The 10,093-nt window shown below is 43.0% G+C and overlaps 1 protein-coding gene across 4 annotated transcripts in view; it reads left to right on the top strand.

Annotated features, from left to right (window-relative positions):
• Positions 1-326: 326 nt before the first annotated feature.
• The window catches only part of LOC118452512 (V-set domain containing T-cell activation inhibitor 1-like), a 36,464-nt gene continuing 26,697 nt past the window's right edge, over positions 327-10,093 (top strand). Inside the window, exons 1-2 of one of the 4 annotated variants that reach the window (XM_035896455.1) lie at positions 327-399; positions 2,282-2,397. The gene's annotated coding sequence lies outside the window, so the exon portion shown is untranslated. Of the gene's footprint in view, positions 400-2,281; positions 2,432-10,093 lie in introns of all 4 variants that reach the window. The other 3 variants (XM_035896453.1, XM_035896456.1, XM_035896457.1) reach the window with 3 other exon arrangements.

Raw genomic sequence — 10,093 nt, 5'->3', positions numbered from 1 at the left:
CACATTCACGGAAAGAAATGCTTCTTGACAGGGACATATATTTTATTGGACAAAATGTAGATGATCCTCCTAGAAAGGACTGCAATACTGGAATGTTGCATTATTGTAAGCTAATAAAGTTCGGGGGAAAAGATGAAGAGGAAAACATTGAATGTTCCTGAGCTTTTACTATTGGTAAAGTGGTATCTAGCATGTCCTTACGTCAGCTGAGCACACTACAGTGAGCACTGTCAATTCCTTTTATTCCTCAGCTTGTCAAAAGAAACAGCCCTCGACATCTGAGTCATTGCTCCACATCCTGCCCTGCTTTGGCACTTCCTCATTCAAGGCAGAGGCTCCTCGCTGCAGAACATTTGAATCTCAGGACATTCAGACAGGACACTGAGAGATTCCACTCAGGTAAGAACGAGATCAAATTTTCTACATTGTACTAGAAAGTGCTAAAACTGCAGTACCTTGGCTATGCCTTTTTAGCCAAGGTCTTTTACAACTGCTTTGGATTATGTGAGCAGGGGAAAAATGAAAAAGAAACAAACAATCTGTATTTAGTTTGGTTGGTGGATGGTTTGTTTTTTGGTTTGGGTTTTTTTTTTTTTTTTCTTTGTCATAAGCAGCAGCTTGCTGGAGAGGAAAAAAATACAGATTGAGGGGTTTCCCAGTTAAAACGTTTCGGCTCTGTAACTCTGTTCCCCTTCACTGGCTGCCAGCCAGCATGCACTTAGACTGCAAAATGAGAAGTGAGGCTAAGGCTACTGGTAAAACAAAAGGCAGCTTTCACAGCTTTCACCTGACACCCCAAAAGGCATCTCCAACTAATTTACTCAGTGAGTACAGTTTTGCCCCTATTTCTGCTCTTTATCTTTTTGCTTTTCTTTAGTCGTTGAACTGACACACCGACAGAGGCAACCGAAGAGAGAGTTTCGGTTTAGAGAAGTTCAGAGAACAAATGCTAGGCTAAAAATAATCATTCATATCTACTGCCTCCTGATGTCAGCTAAGTAAGAGAAAAGGCTTAGACAAGACGTTCTGCATACCAGTCACACCAAAAAAAACCAAACCCCATGTAACTTCTCAGGTTCTGAATGGTCACTGTTTACAAACAGAGTGCATAACAGCAGCTAAAGCCCCCTGCGCGAGGAAGGTAAGGAGTCCTGTTGTGCCGAGCAGCGTGCAGACAATCGCAAAGTCAGTGCAGCACAAAACCCGAGGTCTCAGTTTGCAGCCAGTGAAAAAAAGAAAGAGGGAAAGCAACTGCACAGGAGTATTTGCTCAAGTCGTGAGTCACCACGGTTTCTGTGGACTTTGAAAAAGAAGAGAACAAGATACCGTTGCACAAGTAGGTTTCAGAAAAACTTTGACTTTTGATGGAAGGTTTCTATTAGACGAATTTAAAAAAAAATAAACCCCACAACCACAGATGTACATAGCAGTCCATACAGCAGGGCATTTAAAACAACTTTCATTGATGACAATGAAAACAAGATTTCATTGATGTATACTATATTCAGACTGATCTTTTGGCTGAAGTCACCACTTCTTGACATTTTGTCTGCCAGAGAAGATATTCTGGGGCAGGGGGGAAACTGGAAGAATATTTTACTCTTCAAAAGAAAGAAAAACCCTGTATGTTATTTAAAAAAAAAAAAAAAAAAAAGAAAAAGAAAAAACAAGAACACACAACAATGCAGTCAACTCTAAGGGCCTTATCATCGTAGATGTCATCTACGGCTTACTGCTAGCATAGGAACGACACGGACCTGTTGGATCAGGTCCAGAGGAAGGTCACAAAAATGGTCAGTGGGCTGGAGCACCTCTCTGACAAAGGTTGAGATAGTTGCGGTTGTTCAGCCTGGAGAAGAGAAGGCTCTAGGGACGCTGTATTGTGGCTCTCCAGTACTTAAAGGGGGCTTATAAGAAAGATGGAAAGAAACTTTTCGCAGGGGCATGTAGCAACAGGACAAGGGGCAATGGTTTTAAACTGAAAGATGGTAGATTTAGGTTGAACATAAGAAAGATTTTTATGATGAGGGTGGTGAGAGACTGAAAGAAGTTGTGGATACCTGGAAGTGTTCAAGGTCAGGTTGGATGAGGCTTTAAACAACCAACTCTAGTGGAAGATGTCCCTGGCCATGACAGGGGGGTTGGACTAAATGATTTTTAAGGGCCCCTTCCAACCCATTCTATGCTTTTATGATTAGTATTTGAGAATCCTTTGAAAGAGTTGAGCTGGTTTCCATCTCTCACACCCCCAGTTACATTCCTTTTCTGAACTGTGTTACAGCTTTCCCTTCCACTCAGGACAAGGAGCCTATAGAGGCAACCTCCCCATATGGAATCCGAGCATTCCTAAACATACACAGAAGGTGGCAGTCCAGTCCAGGTGACAGGACACTGCCGGTACATGTCAGTGGCCAGAGCTTTGTTTCACCAGGTGAGAGAAAGGAGGAGAGGAAAAAAGCCTCTGAACAATGAGATGTTTTCTTCCATAGTCCATTAAATATACATACACACATGTACTGAATGTGAATACACACTCAGTGAAATATTTCACTGAGCACTGGCAATTCTCAGAGGCACGTGGGGGTGTATGTGCATTGCAGATGTACCTGCAGTCAGATTTTTCAAAGCAGCCTGAGCCTCAGCGACTTCCACTCATTGATTTCAGTTCACATCCGTCCGTATGTCTTTAAAACGGCACCTCAGCACTTTGGGCACATCTTAACCGCATGGCAAGGTGTGGTGCAGAGGTGCCTGTGCTGACAGGGCCTGGAGAATTGCTGCTGCCTGCGTGAAGCATTGCACTGGCATGAATTCCCCATGTTGATGGGGAGTTACTAATTGTGGCTCTCCACCACACTCAGAGGGCTCTGCTGCTCCTGGCCTGGGAGAGGAGCTCAGATAAGCATGGCCTTGGGCTGCATGGGCACCCTCAGCTGCTCAACCTCAGCCTGAGGCATCCATATATCATCACTATGGTGGATAGCAGAGGCATACCAGAACTCACACTGGCTTGGGTTTTTGACTGGGTTTATTGCTGGGGTGGGGTAGAAAGGACCTGTTTTTAATGGTGGGGGGTTTTTTTGTTTTCTTTGGGTATTTTTCTTTAAGTTTTCCTTCCTGTTCATGGAATACTGAACAAATAATACTACACCCACCTTCAGCATCACTGAGAGGTTTCATGGCTGTAGCTAATTCTGGATTGGTTATTCTCTCAGCTGCCTTTCCCTCTATTGTCTCTGGATTTTCTTTTTTGTAAACGCCAATTTCAACTGCCAGACTTTTCTACCAGTCCATCCCTATGCTAGTTGCTAAAGTCGTTTGTAACAGAAAAAAATAAATTGCTGGTACTAGGACAGTGTCTTCAAGGAGGTGCCCAGTAAGACCGAAAGAAGAAAGTGTGTAGTCCTTAATCATGATCTGTTTCAAGATGCCTGCCAAGTAAGGGAGGAGGGGTGAAGAAAATTAAAAAAAAAAAACAAAACACAAATCAGAGAAAATATAGTCTATTCTAGAAAGACTAGAAGATATAAAAGTCCTAAACTGCAGAGATCTCCAAGTGCCAATCAGCCCCTAGGAATGCAGAGTGCTCAGAACAATTCTGCTTCCCCAGCACAACAGTTTAAGAACAATAAATACATAGCTAGCTCAACGACTCCAAGCTAGACAGTTTCCAGACATGGAAGGCTTTCTTTGACTTTGTGCATGTAAGAAGTTGCATAACTTAACAAGGGATGTGACTGCATTCTAAGTTCAATTAAGATTTCCTAACATCCCAGAGCCAACAGTCTTAAAGCCAAACTTTTTTTTAATCTGCTATCTGTGGGTTACCACTTTCTGGTTTTTGCTTTTAAAAAAACCACAGGAAAAAATTCCCTCGTGCATAGCAGAGAGGTTCAACCCACCACAGCTTTTCTAGTTACAAGCATAACAGCACCTTTCGCAACACATACTACTTCAGTTCAGCCACTGTCACAGAGTGTCCACCTCTTTGCAGGTGTGTGGTAGAGGGAAGCCCTTGAACCCATGCTGTCACCCTTGTGCCTCACTAAGCTTTCTGCATAAGCTCCAGCAAGTGTTGTCCACATAAGATTTGCTTTACCACATCCTTTAGACCCTTTACCCTTAGTGTAAGTGAAGGTGGCTCACAGCTATGCCTCTTCAGCAAGAGACTTGCTCTGTTAGCAGACAGGACAATGCATAAGACTTCAAGAGGAGTAAAGTGCTATTTGCACAGGTCTACCAAGGTGTCAGAAGCTAACACCAAAACCTACGACTACAGCATCCATATAGCAATATACCCCTGGAAAGAAGAATTAGCCAACACACCCACCAGTCCACCTACTGAGCACCACAGGCATTAACACAGGCTAATGGTAAGAGCACTCAGTAGCATCCCAAAAGAGCACCCACAGTGAGTAAAGCCACAGGACTTAATGTCATTTGCAAGGATTTGTTAAGTATTTTAGTTTTGGTTACTGCAGTTTACCAAAGTTTCACTCCAAACTCACTTTTGTTCTGTAAATGAGGAGTGCCGGTGACTGATGTAATTTAGCTTTTGCTTGGTGTAGTTGAAGAGTGCAAGATTTATGAAGAGTGGGGAGGATGGAGAAAACAGGCAAATTATTCATCCAGAAAACATTAGGGTTTTTTAATTTTTAAAATTATTTCTACAACCAAGTTTTGCACGCAGATATTCCCCTCTCACACCTCCTTGTGCATATATTAATGTGCAGTTTTCAGGATTATTTTATTTCACTTACAATTTCCTTTCTGCTGGAAAGACTAGGAACAGTGAGATGAAGATGACTGCTATTTGCTTGATTTTTTTTTTCTCCTCAGTTTATGAATAAATTAGTTGTCGAGTCCAAATGTATTTCTCAACTAAGTGCGTTTGAAGTATAATCTCTTCACCCCGGCTTCCCAGATGTTGTTTCCCAACATCAGAGTTTGTGTTCCACATTGCCATGTGCTTAAGTTCTGAACCAGAAGGTTTTATAAAAGCAAACTTCCTTTTCAGCTTTCTCAGCAGCCTTGCCTGAGCAAGGTCAACTGTCACCACAGTTAGAGAGCTACCTGAGCTAGAGCCAAGAAGATTCTTGCCATCGTTCCTGAAAAGAGGATTGTTTTATTTTTACATTAGGAAAGGAAAAAACATCCAGAACTCCCTAATGCTGCCCTTGCTGAGGCAGCCCAGCTTAAACTTGTTTGGTTTTTTAAAGAGTAGATTTACAGGGTCTATAAGGAGTTGTTGCATTTTGCCTTCGGCATCCTTGCATGCACGCAAGCTGACTACATGTGTACATCTGCAGACTCAGCACGTTCCAGGCACCCAGCTTTAGAGGGGCTGGCGTGGTCTTTTTCTTCCCCGTTACAGCAAACAAACAGTGCAGACAACACTGAACTGCATGCAAAGCACGCTTACCTTGCAGTTACTCTCTCTTGCGGTTACCATAAGCTCTCACGTCCTGAAAGGGGACAATTTCCTCTTACCCAAATGCACTTTGCTATCCAAAGAAGGATGTATCTCTTGAATAGCTATGATAAAGAATCTGCCTAATAGCCACATTCCCCCCCTCCACCCACCAGAAACACACATTTAGCTCTTTCAAGAAAAAAAAAAAAAAAAAAAAAAAAAAAAAGATGCTCAGCAGCATTTGTGAAACCCAAGAGATGAGAGGAGACAGGGACAGAGAGCGTCACCACTTTTCCAGCTCTAGCACATATCCAGCAAGGGCCATTCTGTAGCTAATTCACTCCCATGCACTCCTTGCTCAATCGCCCATAGCAATGCTTCTGACTACTCAGCCTGCAAGTTAAGTTTTCCTTGCAGCTGGCAGAATTACAGCTAGCTGTACACACAAGCTGCTGCCCACTCCAACTCCTGCACTGCCACATGCTGCTAGTCTGTTAGCAAAATGCACAGCAGTGGCTTAAAAGCTGGCTCAGACATCTGCACATCCTGCAACAACTGCATTGGAGTTCTATTTCCCAGAGATTTTTGAAAGCAGAGCATGACCCTGTAGGAATTAGAGGCTCCTTTGCACTAGGATCTATAAAGTAAAAGCTCTTAGAGCTTCTGCTGTCTCCTATAGCAAAGTTTGCATTCTTTTACAGAGTGATTTTTTTGTTGTTTGAGATAAGGAAGGAATCTTTCCTGACAAGAGAGATTGCAACAGCATGTAGTTGAGAGGATGGGAGTGAGAGATCCCTGGAGTATCCATGCTGTGCTGCATCTCTTGTACCTTCCAAGTCCCCTGCTGGGATAGAGGGAGGGAAAAAAAATTTAAAACTTTGAAGCTAAAAGGTTTCTCTGGAAAGGTCTCCTGTACAAGACAGGCTAGAAAATAGCTGTGCCAAGCTAGTGAGTCAGGGCTCAGCATTTCATCTGTGACTAAAACTCATGTAAGTCCCTACATTATAACACTCATTGTACTACCTCTTCCCCCATTTCTTTGCTTCTCACAGAGGAATGAGGCAGAAAAGACCACATTCATTTATACTAGAGCATTCTCATCCACCCAATAAGTATATTCTGGGGAAACCTAACTCCATCAACAGCTCTTGGCCTCCAGTTAGGGTCTATAAGGCCAAGGAAAGCAGCAACACCTTGCTGAGCACAAACTCCTATGGCACCAGGATGTGGCTGCACTACAGTCTGGATGAAGCCTTAATATTCTCAAACAAAGCAAAATGCCTGATTAAAGAGATAGCAGGGTTGTATGGAAGGTCTGGCTGGGGGGGGGGATCTTCGAATTTCCTCATGGGAAGCTTCTGTCCTCAAAGATTATCCTCCACAGAATTAACTTCACCCTTTGAGTACCTCACTAAAGCTACAAGTTTCATGGTGGTCATGGTATGAAGCCACTATATTCATTTACAGGTATTTTCAGCTGTGAAAGCAGCATTCAGAAGTTGAACATCTTGATTCAGATGTAAAGTGACATGCACAAGCTGATCTAAGTCAGTGCAACTCTACTGGCTTTTCATGGTTGGCAGTGTGCCCCTACCTCACCCCAACTACTAATCTGTTCTACATCTCAGAAGGGAAAGAAGGATCCAAGTTAGGATAGCTTTGATTAAAATTCAGTTTTCTTGTCTTGGTTCTCATTTTCCCCTCACTTTTCTTCTGTGTTGAGCAAGGTATAAACAAGTTTCTACCCAGAAATAATCCTTGTGTCAAGGGTCTTCTCCAGGTGGTATAAAAGTGCTACTTCAGCTCCAATCCTTCTTGCATTTGCAGCCCATGGTACAGGAGATTTTGGGGTGGGGCAGCTGTAAGACATCGGGCACAGGTGAGGTAACACAAATCATGGCTAAGACCACCATCAGCTCACTGCCAGCAAGGTGCAGATCAGAGACACCCCATGAGTCTTTAAGGCAGGGCAAGTATTTCATCTCAGGTGGCTCCAGAGCCTGGGGGAGCTGAAAGGCTGCAAAGCTAATCCTCAGACATTTTGCCTCCCTTGAACAAATGCTTGGAAATAGGGTTGCTTCAGTTCTGAAAACCTCTGTGTTCCACTTCAGAGCTGCTCTAAGGAGTTCACAGCCCTTCTCCAGCTGCCACCTGAACTTCATCTCCCAAATGACTGTTTACAGCTTGAAGGAAGGATTATGAAAGACCAATATGTAGCACTCTTAATTCAGTCCTCTAAATAAACAGCCCTAGAAGTGCCAAGGTCAGCTTTGAGGACCCCAAGGTCTGAGGCATTGTAAGATACACAACTAATGAGGCTTTTCAAATCCCATCTGGTAGTAGGACAGGGATGCAAGGGCTTTGAACTGCAAACATGAGATCAGCATGTTAACATCCAAAGAAGATTTCCATGAGTGCTTAGAGGAAGTGCTTCAGAACTAGGCCATTTAAAGTCTACATAGTTTGAGTGCTTTCTATGAATGATTTCTTCCTTGTGTTCAACCCATAAGCTTTAATTTGTTTAACGGTTATTAGTTAAAGCACAGTACCAATCACACCTAATAATTGCTGGTTAACTCTCCAGAAACATGCCAGCAAGGAGAGGAAAAAAAATAGAGCTTGTTCCATTACACATTCTCACAAACAATAGACATTTGTGTCTACAAAAGAGGCAGCTGTAATATTTAATGCCATTTAATAGTGCTCTAAAGACACAAATAAAATATTTTGTTTGCCTCCGTTATAATGAGTCCTCAGTATGTCTGGCAGCTGCCAGTAAACTAAGTACAGTGCCATATTTAATCAGTTAGCACTTTGTACTTTCCTATCTGAGGACATCGCATCCCTACTCCAGGGAGAGTTAGGCATGCAGTAGGTTGCACAGCAAGTCCCATTAAACACTCTTCTCCCCACTTCCCCAGCTGAAATTACAAGCTGCAGTTTGGGTAAGCAGTAGGTAATCTCCACATTCCCATCAAAGACCAGTCAGCTTAAGTTCTTGTTGAATGCATCAGCTCTTTTCACTAGTAAGCAAATACAAATGGGAGAAAGAATCCTGTCTTTCCAAATCAAAGTTTCTGTACAGTTTTGACTCCAAGCTTAGTCATTTCTGAGGCCCCAATACTGGTCATACATTACCACAAATACTCAGAACTCAGGCTTTGGCCACTTCCAAAAGATGGGTTTTCACAAAGTGTTAGTGGCAAGAGAGGTTGTGGATTCAGGCTGCCCAGCTGTGGGAAACAGGGGTGCCCCAGGGAGCACATCTCTTCCCAGAAGCAGTGGGAAGACTCGCTCAGTTGCTACATCTGTGAAGACTAAAAGCAAGTGGCATATTACAGAGACAAAAACCCTCCAGGCTATGGCTTTCTTACCCATCTCCCTAGAAGCGTCTGCTTTCCTAGAATCCAAATCTGACAGTAAAGCAGAAAAATCGATCGTTCGCTCTAGCTGTAACAGCTGTGCACTGAATAATACTGTGGTTTAGGACAGTTTGACCGTATCAGAAAAAAACCTCTCGTAAGTACTTTGAGACATGCAAGACTGGACAACCCTTCAATCCTAACAAAATATCCACAGCATACTACAAGGTGCCAGAGAACCTAGCCAGATACAGTCCTGCATCTATACTCTGCACATGGATAAAAACTACTTTGAAGTATTTGGCCTTTGACTTAAAATGGATCTTCTGCAAGAACTGAATAAAGGAAAGTAGCATTTTTCTTAAACAAGTGTAACAGGAGCTTTTAGTTAGAGAAACCCAAAGGCAAACAACAGTCTTTCACGTATATGGAAACATAGTCCCTTCAGCTGGCATTTTACACGTCTTGCTCTCACTTACAGAAAGCAGGGCTATTCATTGGTGCTTACAGTTCTCAGAACATGTAAGATATGACAGAAAGCCGAGACCTCGTCTCTGATTTGGGTAAATATGCACCTTAAGAGGTGACTAAAGCAGAGACTATCAGAAGAGCTTGAGAGTAAACAGTTCTTAAGAATTATCACAACTAGGATGCCCAAAGTTTACGTCATGGCTCTAGGATATGTGGACAGAGAAACATTTGAGAAGACTGGCCCTGCAACTAGATAGTCATAACCACCTTCTCAGTTATGGGTGGCCTCCCAAATTATATTGGTTCTCCGACATTCTTGGAGATGATGTCCAAGGATGCAGTGTTATGAGGTGATATTATCAGAGATTTCCACTCATACACATCTTGATTTTTTTATATTGCTGGAACAGTATGGTGCATCTTTGTGCCCTTTATAGTCCAAGGCACATCATGTGCCCAACAAGCAGTTTGCTGCTGTACAACAGACATACTTAACAGCACTTCCAAAATCAGTGGCACAGACCTAATCACCATAATGCTCTAACACACATATTCCTGGATTTCCAAAGAACGGTTATTATCTAAGTGATGCAAAGCCTTATCACTTATGCACAACTCCAGCCAAGAGCTTGAAGGGTGCCAAAACACATGTACCACTTATACCTGCTACTGTGCAGAAGAGCTTGTATCTTTGCTATGGCACTGTAGAGACCAAACCAGCTCCCCCAGGTACAGGGAGCTACTGGATCACAACCAGGGGAGCTACAGCCTGGTCAGCCCTTGCAGAAGGAGCTACTGGGCCTGGATCATCCCAGAGAAAAAACCCTGATATGAGATGCCATCAGAA

The sequence above is a fragment of the Egretta garzetta genome, unplaced genomic scaffold (genome assembly GCF_000687185.1).
Source record: "Egretta garzetta isolate BGI_Z169 unplaced genomic scaffold, ASM68718v1 scaffold45, whole genome shotgun sequence".
Classification (NCBI taxonomy): Eukaryota; Metazoa; Chordata; class Aves; order Pelecaniformes; family Ardeidae; genus Egretta; species Egretta garzetta.
This window is presented reverse-complemented; position numbering and strand designations above follow the sequence as displayed.